At 36.4% G+C, this 13,631-nt stretch overlaps 1 pseudogene; it reads left to right on the forward strand.

Annotated features, from left to right (window-relative positions):
* The first annotated feature begins 10,674 nt into the window (after positions 1-10,674).
* LOC105038977 (aspartyl protease family protein At5g10770-like) lies at positions 10,675-13,300 on the forward strand (annotated as a pseudogene).
* The last annotated feature ends 331 nt before the right edge of the window (positions 13,301-13,631 follow it).

Consider the following 13,631-nt stretch of genomic DNA (forward strand, 5'->3'; position numbering starts at 1 on the left):
ATAAAGAAAATGCTATCGAAAGATGAGAAGTTTGTTGGAAATTTCTATGCTTCAAAGAAAATGATGAAAGGATTAGATATGGGATACGAGAGGATAGATGCATGCTATAATGATCATATACTTTTTTATAAGGAGGACTAACTGAAGAGTTCATGTGACGTATGCAGTGAAAGCTGATTTAAACTGAGGCAAGAAGGTATGAATCAAAAGAACATACCATACACAAGGTTCTTTTATACCTTCCCCTCACTCCTAGGCTTCGGAGGTTCTACTTGTCCAAGAGTATTATCGGGCAGAATAGATGGCACAAAGAAGGGATTCGCAAGCACTCTGATATGATGATTTATCCATCGAATAGTGAGGCATGGAAGAAATTTGATACTTGCCATCTTTTATTTACTCAGGAATCATACAATATTAGACTAGGTCTATCTACCGATGGGTTTACACCGTTCAATCATGCAATGGCACCTTATTCATGTTGGCCGATCTTTATAACTCCATACAATCTGCCATATGAGATATATACGAAAGAACATAACATCTTTCTTACATTAGTCATTCTTGGATCACGACATCCTAATAGAAGTATTGATATATATCTAAGACCTCTAGTTGATGAGCTGAAATTTTTATGGTCTGATGACATATGTACTTTGATGTATCAAAGAAATAAATTTTTATAATTAAGGCTACATTAATGTGGACCATTAGTAATTTTTTTGCTTATGGGATGTTGTCAGGTTAGACCACTCATGAAAAGCTAGCATATCCTTATTACATAAAGAATATAAAAGTATTTCAACTTGAGTATGATCGTAAGCCTTGCTGGTTTGATTATCATCATCAATTTCTTCCAAAACATCATCCTTTTTGAAAGCAGCGGGATAGTTTCAGGAGGAATAAAGTAGAGAAGGATGAGGCACCCCCATAAATTAGTGGCATGAAAGTGTTTCAAAGCATATTCTAAGTGGATGAAGTCCAGTTTGGTATACTATTTGATTAGTAAAAACTTCGGTAGTTCGATAGAGCTCATAACTGGATGAAGCACAGCATGTTCTGAAAATTTTTGTACTGATCCATCAATTTGATCTATCATAACTTTGATGTCATACACATTGAGAAGAATGTGTTCGATAATATTTTTTACACTATTATGGATGTCAAGGGCAAGATGAAAGACAATCCCAAGGTCCGAGCAGATATGAAGAACATATGCAAGTGTCCTCTATTAGAGCTGATTGAGATGTCTTTGAAAAAATTTTTGAAGTCGAAAGCAACTTACACCTTAATAAGAGAGCAATTGAAGGATGTATATGAATGGTGCAAAAATCTTAAATTTTCAGATGGTTATATAAGTAATCTAGCTCGATGCATCAATATCCAAGATTACAAGTTATATAGGCTAAAGAGCCATGACTGCTATGTCTTCATGCAATAATTACTCCCATTAGCTTGGTGTGATCTCCTTTTCAATCCTATATAGAGTTTTTTGATCGAGCTTAATTTTTTTTTCAGAGATATTTGTGATACCGAACTATCCACCGACCACATCTCCAGTCTTAAGGCTAGCAATATAGAGACTATATGCAAGTTGAAAAAGATATTTCTTTCTAGTTTCTTTGACTCCATGGAGCACCTCATGATTCATCTGGTATATGAAGTTAGGGTTAAAGGACTAGTGTAGTACAGAGGGATATATCTATTTGAAAGATACATGCACTGTCTCAAGAAGAAAGTAAAAAATAAGATTAGAGTCGAAGGTTCTATTATGGAGGCTTACATAGTTGAAGAAATTTTTAATTTCAGTCGACACTACTTTAACTTCGGTGTGCAGACAAAGTTGACTCAAGTGGATCAAAATGATGATGGTGGTGATGAGGGATCAGAGGTAGAGATTTCAATATTTGCCTATACCGCTCATGAATTTAGGCACAAGATTCGTCGGATATTAACTGATACTGAAATTTGATAGGTAGAGACATATTTTGCTAAATTGTATGGAGGTCGAGCCATATATTGAGTAAGTATCCATCACAATCTCAACTCTTTAATCACTTATAATCCTGTACTTATCCTATGTATGTATAGGCTATATGATGAGATGCTGAGGTGGGATAATCCGATGATAAGCGAGAAAGAAATTTTCATTCAGTGCTCACAGAACTTTGCAAATTGATTTTACGAATTGATAAGCGACTATTGTCTGATCATTTATTTTAATTTTTTCAAATTTATTTTTTTTTATAATATGCAAGTCATGCAAGGGGATGAATACCATTAGATTACAAGCCATCAAAATATGTGACATGTTATAATGGCTGTAATGTAAATAATTTTAAATTTCACACCTAGCAATATAAATATCATAAGAGTACAATAAATAGTGGAGTGTATAAAGGATAGCTGATAGGAAGAGGCAGAGAGTGACTACTATAAAATCTTCGAAGAAGTAATCAAGTTGACCTACCTTAGAGGTAATAGTGTTATTCTTTTTAAGTGCCGATGGTTTGATACCGATAATTATATGCAGATTGATCCACGGCACGGACTTATTGAAATCAAATATGGATCAAAAGCATATGTCAACAATTCTTTTGTATTGGCTCAACAAGCTGTTCAAGTGTATTATACTCCTTTTCTATCAAGGGAGAGAGGAAAAAAAGATTGGTGGGCTGTAGTAAAATTAAGTCTCGAGCCGTTTATTACAAGCTCAAAGAAGTAGAAGAAGAGCTCCATTTATCGGAATACTTTCAGAAAGATGAAATATTAGGAGTTCATAAATCTTTAATAGATGCAGAGTTAGATGCTCCAGGAATTCTCCTACGTGATGGACAACATAAGAGGTAGATCATACTGAGTTTATTTTTAAGGGCAATCCTATCCAAAAAGGTGAAGAAGAAGAAGAAGAGAAAGAAGTAGAAGAAGAGGAGAAAGAGAAACAATCAAAAGAAAAATCGATGAGTACCAAACATTTGAAGAAACCGATAAGTAGTCGACCCCAGGAAGGAAGGTCAACCCTAGGGTAGATAAAGTAGTTTTTGTCTTTGTGGTGCACTTATTTTCTTTGCTTTTCATACTTATATTATATCATTTCATTTATTGCATTACTTGCCATAATAGTATAATTAATTCGTGAATCTATTTATTTTTATTTTTAGAGATTATAGGATGACTACTCCCAAAGAATGGAGCCGTACTAGCTGAGAAGAAAGCTCTAGAGAACAGAGCTCTAGAGGAGATAGCACTCGTGCGGGCAGCTCACATGGTTCTATGGTACCCACACCATGGGATAAACTCTAATACTTTAGAAATTCTTCATTAGGTTATTTTATCCTTCATTATCTAATATAATATTATTTATGATCTTTAATTTACTACTTTCAGGTTCGAATGATGTGGGGTCACCATGGACCCCACAGTCACACAAAGCAGCGGCTAGCTCTCAGCTTCAGTGCCGTGATAGAGGATCCACTTGGCTCGCGATACCTCCGACTCGATCAGATGATAGAGAGCTCATCTATATTCAGAGCCGTTCGTAAATACTAGATCTTCGAGGAATATGTTTAAAAAATTTTATCCATTTTAGAATCAATATTTATCGTTTAAAATCAATTTTGCAGGATATTTAAGGAGCCTGGGGTGTCTCATGTGGTTATCGAGATTATTCGACGATTGATGTCAGGGCTGGTGAACGAGTTCTCCAGTTGACCATCGGGGGCAAGTGACCTACGTGGGAGATGTTCGTGATAAATCAAAGGTGTTTAATTTTTCAATTTGCGGTACATTGAAATATTTATATTCTATTTATTAATACATGTCATCCTTTATTTGCAGTCATACTATCAATTCGAGGCTACTAAAGATGAGGAGGTCGGTCGTTGGACCTTCGAGGAGGTTGCCACACGATGGCTTCGAGATGAGCTGTACCACCTCAGACAGGCCATCATTGAGTTCTTCAATTTCAAGTGACCATCTAATTGAAAATTTTTCATGGATCATTGGATATGGGCAGATGCATGGGAAGCCCTCTATAACCAGTGGAGTAGTGAGGAGTATTTCGATAAACGACAGAGGGCATGATAAAATCAGACTATCCAGCAGGATCCGATCAAGCACTCCGATGGCTTCATTGGCATACATGTTATAGCGGATAGATTGGTAAAAATTTTAAATTTGTATTAATCTCATATTTAGTTGATCATATGTTAGTTATTATTACTTTAATTTTTTTATTTATTGTAAATATGATAGCTGGATCATGTACCATGACAGCTGCAGTTGTAGGAGGCCACGCACCAGTCTAGGAGGACTAATGATTACTTAGATTTTAGATCCAAATGGTAATATTTTATTAATTTTTTATATATACTGATATGTATAATAGTACTAATGAATTTTTAAACTGTGTAAGTAGATTATGTGGAGTACGTCATAGCATAGCATAGTGAGGACCCATCCTTTCAGCCCCTCCTTGACCTCAAGCGATGGCTCAGGGCCACTAGAGGGGTTACTAGGATCCGGATCATAAGGTTTGGGCTCCTTGTCCCGAGGGATGGCTCAAGGCTACTGGAGGGATTACTAGGAGCCAAGTCATAAGGTTCGAGCATAGCTTCAACCCTCCAGTAGCTTGCTGGTCTTCGATGTCTTTCTCTCAAGCCTTGATAACCCAGATGTGGGGTGATGCATATGTTGAGGAAGTTGTGCAGAGATTTTTTTGCCAGCAATTTCAGAGCTTTCGAAACACCATCCGTGATACAGTGGTTGAGATTCTTCAAAACACTCATCTATGTGATCAGCTGAGCTCGTTGTCATAGCTATCATAGCAGGTAAGCCAAGCAGTATTAATAAATTTCTTTTGTTGCTTTAAATTTTTATATTTAGAAGCTTCACATAATTAAGCTTGAGTCGAAGGAAGGGGATCTAGGAGTCAAAAGTCAATTTTCTTATTCGATGGATGGGATAGATGTGTAGATACATCCGTATCATTGAATAGAATATGTAGAAATAATCCGTTCGAGAATCAAAGGAGTATATCAAAATATTTTCTTCCATAGTGATTTAGGCTTGAGGCAGGAGGGAGGGATACCAAAGGATTAAAATTCAATCTAACCATCTGATGCATGGATCGGAGGTGTCTATAGCTTTGTATCATCGAATGAAATGTATATGAATAATCTATTCGAGAATTGAAAGAGTATATCAAAATATATCCATCTGTGTTAGTTTAGACTTCACATGGGAGGGAGTATCCAAAGGATCAAAATTTAACTTAACCATATGATGAAGTACTGACTGGAGGGGTCTATAGCTCCGTATCATCGAATGAAATATGTAGGAATAATCTATTCGAAAATCGAAATAGTATATTAAAATATATTTCTCCGTAAAGATTTAGGCTTGAGGCATATCCATTACAATAGTTTTACAGTTTCGATTAATTTAGTTCTAAAGTTATTAATAATATTTTATTTTTTCATTACAAGATATTAGGACATCCGACTCTCATCCACCTACTGCTGTAGAGACGTACAGAAGTAGGAGCAGGAGGAGGAGAACGATCTCCGTTGATCTTTTTTTTAAATTTTGGTAAAATATATTTGAAATTTGAGAAGGATTATTTGTACAATTTAATTTTAATATAATATATAATATTAATTTTTTATTTATGATGATGATAGTTATTTGTTAGTTGCCTGTTAATTATATGTTGCCTGTTAATTTAATTATAATAGACTTTAATAAATATAATTGCTTGTTAATTAAATTATAACAGATTTTAATAAATATAATTGTTTAAAATATTTTTTTAAAAAATATATAATTATTAGCGGCGGCTTTAGCGATGGAAGCTCTTTTGCTAATAAGTATTAGCGACGGCTTATTAAAGATAGAAAGCCATCGCTATTATTATTTTTTAATTTTTTTAATTTCAAATTCGAAAAATATTATAAATGATGGATTACCGTCGCTAATATCATTATTAGCGACAGCTGGTTTGCCATCGCTAATATGCTATTTTAGTGTCGAGCTTTCTTCCAACAACTTTTTAGCGATGGTGTTTCATCGCTAATAGCATTAGCGACGGTATTTCGGTTATTTGGGACGGTGTTTAGCCGTCATTAATAATGAATTTTCTGGTAGTGGAGCATGCCACCTCTCGAGAAATCATCGAAGTAGCTGAAGCTTGGGTGGCTATAGAGAAGGCGGTGGCCAGTGTGCTATCAGTGTGTCATCGAGCTCCAATTGGAGCACAAATTCAATGTAGCAGCCATGCAGAAAGGTAAGGATGAAAATGTCACTGCTGAGAAGAAGGTGGCTGAAACAGAGGCGATTGCTTGGTAAATCGGAGCCTGAGTAGTGGAGGAATACAAGGTTTATGAGACCTTTGAAGTCGAAGTTGCCGAAGGATCAGCTGCTGCTATGGCCTCGGGTTCGAGAACTACAAAGCCTTGGTGGCATAGTTATTTCCTGAAGTCGACACTAGTTGGCTTTTAGCCGAGGGTGGCGGTGATGAATTCGATGGACAGCAGGCTGCCGCCGAAGCCAACACCACTGCCGTTGAGATATTCTCACACTCGGAAAGTTGACGCTACATAAAGTATTCTCACAGATGTTTTGCCTAAAAACTTCTATCATCATCCTCATGAAATGACCATAATAATCGCATGCAAAGGAAAGAGATGTGCTAATCTTCTAGACAGTGAAATGCTTATTTCTTAATGTGATCTTTTGGTTGGCTCCTTTTAGCCTCCCTTTATTCGAAAAAAAGATTTTGTTGTTAAAATTGATCTGTCAAATTGCATGTCATATAATTGATCAGGAAGGAACAATATGATTTTAATTTTGAAATTGGCCAGTAGCACTCTATTAAGGCCCATAATCTTAAAAACCAATTAGTATATTTACCATTTTTCAAAAAAGGAATAATCTAAAAGAATATTTATATGCTTAACTATTTTTGGGATTGCATGGATAGCACCTTGCTGTTGGGTGGCCCCATATGCTAGTAAAAGGATGATGGTATGATTGTCGCGAGTTAATTTGTTATGCGTCGTCTCTTAATTTATGTATCTTGTCCTTTCTTATGAGTGAAATTATGAGGCATTGCGCCCTTACAAAATCACTTTTTTATACATCGTGGGTTGGCTTATATACCGGAGGAATAAAATTTATTTCACATACTTTTATTTTAAATATAGCTTATTGTTTAATTAGGCCTATCAAATGACTGAATTGGTAATTGTAGACGAATGGTTTTTTTGTCTTGCATTCATACTTACATGTCATTTAGAAAGTTGCAAGGGATAGTAGGTTTTATAATAATTAAACAGTTCCTTTTGGTTGGACAATCGCCGGGAGGACCGTGCTTTGTTTTTGAAAGCCAAGAGATTGTATGGTTATTGATGTTATAACATAGCTTGTGACATATGGCAGATACAGTGTAAGAAAACTAACAAATTCAATTATCTATTTTATAAAAATTAAATAAATTAATTTATAAATATTGCTAAATCAAAATTAAAATGCAATCGGAAGTATACATAGCATTGTCTTAAGACATATTTTTATCCTTCGCATACGAAATCCGGAAACACCATCCCAAGATATGATCGTATCCTTCACTTGTGAATATGATCGTGGAGGAGGTTGATGAAAACTCTTTCAGCATCCAAAAGAAAAAGAAGAAAAATCAGAAAGAAGAATAGCAGAAGAATTGAGAGAAAAAAGAACAGCTTGTGCTCTTAGATTGCTTGTTAAGTTAAGACTCGAGGTTTTTTTATGGCCATCAAATTCTGAACATTGGGCCAGCCCAACATTCTCAAAATTAAGATCCAAACATTCAGAAAATCTAATGTTCAAATATTAAAGGTTGGCTCAATGTTTAAAAAAAATTAAAATGATAATTAAAAATTGAAATAAATAAAAATAATTTCAAATTGGCAAAGTGCTAAGCCCTCACCTATGCCTACACTCACTCCCACGCCTACAACCATCTCAAATGCTCCTAGAGGTTTAACCAAATTGTTTTCTCATACAAAAGGCTCAACAAATCTTCCCACTGTCGGTGTGGGACTAAAAAAATCTCAAACAAGATTGAAAATAAAGTTGGAGGGAAATTCTTTTGAAAAATTTTGAGTTGTAATTTGAATTGTGCGCCAACAATTGTAAGCTAGTTTTGAAGACCATGTCCTCAAAAAAATTTATCAGATTATGTATATTTAGTACGGCAAACTCTATATACTGTGAGGGGGTATTTGGTGATCCAAATTGGATCATCAAGATAATCTAAGATCACTGATGATCCTCATCATGAGGTAATATGATTCTCAATAATTAAAAATCATCATACTTATATGTCAGAACTCAATGATTAAAGATCTCTTGATATCCATGAGAAACCTTTTGTTATGCCATGGAAATCTAAGATCATCTCGATCGTATAATATAAAAAATTCCTTGATATATCCCAAGAGGATTTTTTATGTATTCTTAATTTTTATGAATTAAGAATATATACAAATATACAAATTCTTATAGTAGCTGTATTCAAATAAATAAAGTAGTTAAGTAAATCACTACCTTATGATGCATGAGTTCGTTTAAGATAAAAGCTATATTGTTAACCTAGAAAAACGAAAGAAAAGGCTTTTAACGTTCCCTAACCTTTAGATGAACATAATTTGTAGATTGGGCCATTTATTTTATTGCTGATATTTTCACAAAATGGGAAGCAAATATAGCAAGATAAATCAAAGATGATATGCAAATGGAAGTCAGAAATTTTTCTAAGTAGTTTTTCCATGTAAGTGTGTAGTATATTTCCTCTTTAGGTACACAAATGTCTTATTTTTTTATTGTCAGCAGAACAATGCGAAAGAAAATCCCACCAAAAAAGAAATGAAAGAAAAAAAGTTCATATTAGAAAGAGGAAAAATATTTTGATTGCTTTATGTATTATAGAGAGATATTACATGCATGTAGATTGAATTAAGGTACCTTGCTCTTCCTTGAAGCTATTGTTTGTCATATTTGGTAGAGGGCGATTTATAGGAACTATTGAGGTGACAAAAAAAATCGGCCACCAAAAGCAGATACTCTTTGATACTATTGGCCCTTTTGGCCATCTAGTACTCTTTATGAATATATGACTAATCTAAATATGTACAACTTGCCATTTTAAAAGCACAAAGATAAATCTACCATCTAGTGTGTGGACGCACCTCCAAGAATTAGTGCTCAAAAAGTTCTGGTCCAACATTTTAGAAAATAGACAGGTCTACAAGATAGAGCTATAGAAAAGAAATATAGGTATCTAAAATCCTATACAAAAAAGAAAAAAAATCTATGTATCTCAAATATAGATGAAAGAAAATATGATTTCTCCATGGATATCATTGTTCACAAAAATGAGAGGACTCAATCAAACATGAGAAATTAAAAGATTAAAATATCAAAAAAAGTCAAGAAATAAAGAAATGAATGCCTCATAAAATCAAGAATCATTATGGCTGGAAAAAAGAAAAAGAAGGAAACAAAATAGAAATCTAAATTCCCCGTATGCTCTTCCTTGCAGATGCTTTTTTCTGAACTCCTCTTTCTCGGACAAAACTTTCCTAAAATCTCTTATGTGCAGCATATGGCAATTTGGCCAATACTCCACTAGTGGATTAATTGAGAGACAAAATTAGGCTAAAACTTTATCCCAAGATCACATCGCATTGGGATGATATTTGATACCTATATATAAGGATGGATTTTTTATTAAGATAGTGATTTGAGAAATGGTGGTGATTTGAAGTCATTACTATGTAGGATTATTAGGATACAACCAACTGTGGTGGTCTCGTTACATTCATCTAAATCACTCTTAATTTTGGATGGGTCATCCTATGCCAAACACCTCCTAAGAGTACTAGCCACATCAAATTAATTAACTTAAATCCGGTGATTTCTTTTGCAACACATGCTTTGCAATTTTCTAGGTTTTCTTTTCCTTTTCAAGATTTTGACTAAACCACGATAAATAGATAGCATTGCGGTGGAAATATTCTTGGCGGACATACGTCTAGAATTTCCAGAGGATTCAGTGGACTCTGGAATTCTTCTCCTTCTCTATTTTTCCTTTTTGGTATATTCCTGTGGAATCCTTCTTCAAATAAAGTTGGTTCATACTTCCATTCATTATCCTCAAAAAAAAACAAAAAAAGGGTTAATTCTTTTTCTATTCAGCAAATTCCTCACCGTTTAAATTGTCTAAATTGTGAAAAATGTTTCCGTTGAAAGCCAAGATTTCTGTGTGGATTGGTGACCGCAATCCATTATATAAATCTATTATATAATAGTAATATAATACAATAATAACGTATCTTCGGCTAAGTATTATCATATTTTGAGAAGTCAAGGAAAAAGACTTGCAGTCAATGCCACTGACTCAGATGTAACGTCGTCTACACGTCCAAGCAATGCGTTCCAGGACGAAAGCATCTCCTTTTCACCATTTTGTGGACCCAGTTTGGCCAACTCTTTTTTTTTTCTCATGTTCCCATGTGCCAAATCCCCCATATTGGAAGACTTGTGTGGACCTAAGACAGACTTGCTCAAATCTCCTAACGCGTTAATTAACACGCAAAGGAGCGCATCTGTATCTATATAAATCACTCCGATCCTTCCTTCGAAGTGCTCAACGAATTAAGAGAGCATGGCTCTTTTCCACTACTCACTCTTCTCTTGTAATGCCTTTTTCTTTCTAGCTTTTAGTCTTCTCCAGTCTCCGCTAGTCCATGGAAGGGAGACGGAAAGCGGATATGTAGTCAGTGTTAGGTCTTTCCTGCCGAGCTCAGTTTGCTCCTCACAGAGAGGTTTGGTGATATCCTTGGATATCCAAGTCGGTTTTCTTTAAAATATATGTAATCATTTAGACTTGGCTTTCCTTGTTAGAGAGTAAGATTGGGTAGAGTATTCTTCCCAAGAAGATTGGGGGGAATGTACCGATGTATCATTTATGCATGACCAAGATATTAGTTTGGCATGGATGCTCTCATGGTAAATTCTAGCCGACTTTTGAAAATTCCTCCAAGTTTTAGTTGAAAATTTACCACCTCCTTCGGAAAATATAATTAAGATGTTGCATTTCTTTTAGCTCAAAGTACTACAGACATGATTTGTAGGTTATATACACTAATCCATATTTTTGTGTTTCAAAATTTCTTAAAAGAGTTTCTGAACAAGAAATTGACGTTTTGAAATATTTGGATAAATGATGGCAAGGACATGCAATTTTCACTGGTCTTGATACCTAATTTGCTTTTTTAGAAGTTGGAGCGGATAAGAGATTGTGTGGATCCTGACCAAGCAAATCAAAGCCACTCTGTCCCATTTTTCAGAATGCATATATATAGCATATATAAATGTATATAGAAGATCTTCACGTCACATATATCAGATATATATGATTTTAGGTTATGGAAAGATTTTGCTGGCCATATGTGAGAAAGGTGATCAATAAATCAAACATATTCTGCAAATTATCTTTTTATCCAAGAAGGATACCTTACATTTACTCAGTAAATTCACCAAAACACACACACACACACAGATATATATATATATATATATATATATATATATATATATATATATATATATATATATATATATATATATAGAATAGGAGAGAATTTTAGTGCATGCTGCTTTTAATTTTTTTTTTACTTTTATTTTTTATTTTTTTTGGCTACAGCATGACATGTTAACGAGAAGATACAGTATGTCCATTTTTTTTGAAATAAATGTAGCATGTGAACATAATTAGAAGCTCCACTAGCTTATGTCATTGTCTCTTTGCTAAATAAATTGACAACTATAATTCCACAGATTCAAGCCCATCCATGTTGAAAGTAGTCCACCAGCACGGCCCATGCTCGCCGCAGATCCCCGCCGGGAAGCCAGACTACGCCGAGCTGCTCAACCAGGACCAAGCTCGAGTCAACTGGCTCCACCACCGGATCTCCACCAGCTCCAACCAAAACAGCACTCGTGCCTCGCTCGCCGCAAATATTCCCGCCAGCTCCGGCAGCTCGATCGGTACCGGCAATTACGTCGTCAACGTCGGTTTCGGCACCCCTACGAAGGAGTTCACGGTGATCTTCGACACCGGCAGCGACCTCACATGGATCCAGTGCTTGCCATGCCGAACTAGTAGTAGCTGCTATCCCCAACAGCAGCAACTCTTCGACTCATCTCAATCGTCCACCTATTCCAACATCCCCTGCAACTCCCCCCAATGCTCCCAGCTCGAGTCTTCCAGTTGCTCGACCAGCAAGTGCACCTACGAAGTCCATTACGGTGATCAATCCCAGTCGGAGGGCTTCTTTGGTAGCGACACGCTCACACTGACGCCCTCCGACGTCCTGTAAAATTTCTTGTTCGGCTGCGGCGATCAGAGCAATGGGCTCTTCGGTAAGGCCGCCGGTCTGCTCGGTCTAGGCCGTCAACCAGTATCACTAGTGTCGCAGTCGTCATCAAAGTATGGTGGTGTCTTCTCTTACTGCCTTCCATCTACATCGAGCTCTTCGGGCTACCTGAAACTAGGCGGTGGTGCACCGTCGAACGTCCAGTTCACGCCGATGCGAATTTCTTCCAGCCAGCCATCATTCTACTTCCTTGATCTCGTGGCAATCGAAGTCGGCGGTAAGCAGCTTCCGATATCTCGAACAGTGTTCTCTAGTGCCAGGACGTTGCTCGACTCCGGCACAGTGATTACTAGATTGCCGCCATCGGCCTATGCCGCCCTTCGGTCGAGGTTCCAGCAGTTGATGACCAAGTACAAGAGGGCACAGGCTCAGTCGATGATACTGGACACATGCTATGATTTCACAGGCTACAACACGGTGTCGGTGCCGACGGTGGCGCTGGTGTTCGCTAGCGGGGCTACCCTTAATGTCGACTTCACAGGCATACTGTATGTGCCCAGCGTGTCGCAGGCGTGCCTGGCCTTCACCGGCAATGACGATGCGAGCGATCCTAGCATCATCGGCAACGTGCAGCAGAAGCGGTTTGATGTGGTTTATGACGTCACAAATAGTAGAATTGGATTTGGCGCCAATGGTTGTAGTTAACTGGTTGGGAGCATGATAGACTGATTGATCAAGCAATTACGAGAGAAGAAAAAGAAAGAGTACATGAAAGAAGAAAAAAAGAATTTAAAAGAGAACCAACATTGTGTATGACGAAAAAGCTAGTCCCCCTACGTACCTATTCAAGAAATAAATAACACGATTATAGTCGTGCTAATTTATGTTTGACATGATAAAAATTGGAACTTGATTCTCACTAAGTTTCGATGCGTTGGGTGTTCTGCGCGTTTAGTCATCGGAGCAAACGAAGTTAGGTGCAACATTATTGTCAAAAATGGGCAGCGTACCGTAAGAAAATTTTTACACGATGAAGGGTCTAGAACCCCATAGAAACTTCTGTGTCAAATTTAGAATAAATAGTACTTGGTCAATAAAACTTTGGGGGGTATTTGGTTGGATGGTACAGCCTGGAATGGAAATGAAAATGGACGGAACAAGTCTTATTTCGATTCCGATTCTGGAACAAAATAAGAATGGCCTAATCTACTAAAA

Source organism: Elaeis guineensis, chromosome 1 (genome assembly GCF_000442705.2).
Source record: "Elaeis guineensis isolate ETL-2024a chromosome 1, EG11, whole genome shotgun sequence".
NCBI classification, from domain to species: Eukaryota; Viridiplantae; Streptophyta; class Magnoliopsida; order Arecales; family Arecaceae; genus Elaeis; species Elaeis guineensis.